A 334-nucleotide genomic window follows, 5' to 3' on the forward strand; every position below is an offset into this window, starting at 1 on the left:
TGCTCTGTCAGCTAAACACAGCCCGGTGCCCAAAAGCACAGGCGTTTTCCATCACAATTCGAGAAAGGCACCCCACAGAGTGTTCCTTTCTCAATCCATGTCACTAAATCGTGACACAGAGAAGTAGAAAAAGATGCTGGAGGAGGGGGGGGAGGGGGAGGGATGAGGGGGAATGGGAAAGAATGTTCAAAATTGGGGTCATGGGTTAGAAAGGGGGGGGGGGGGAGCAGTACTATCTTAATTGTAGACAAACTCTGTCTATGTTTACGAGATGCGTTTTATTGTCTGCTTGGTCTGCCAACCTGTAATTCTCTCACAGACACAGGAAGGTAAA

Source organism: Littorina saxatilis, linkage group LG4 (genome assembly GCF_037325665.1).
Source record: "Littorina saxatilis isolate snail1 linkage group LG4, US_GU_Lsax_2.0, whole genome shotgun sequence".
Classification (NCBI taxonomy): domain Eukaryota; kingdom Metazoa; phylum Mollusca; class Gastropoda; order Littorinimorpha; family Littorinidae; genus Littorina; species Littorina saxatilis.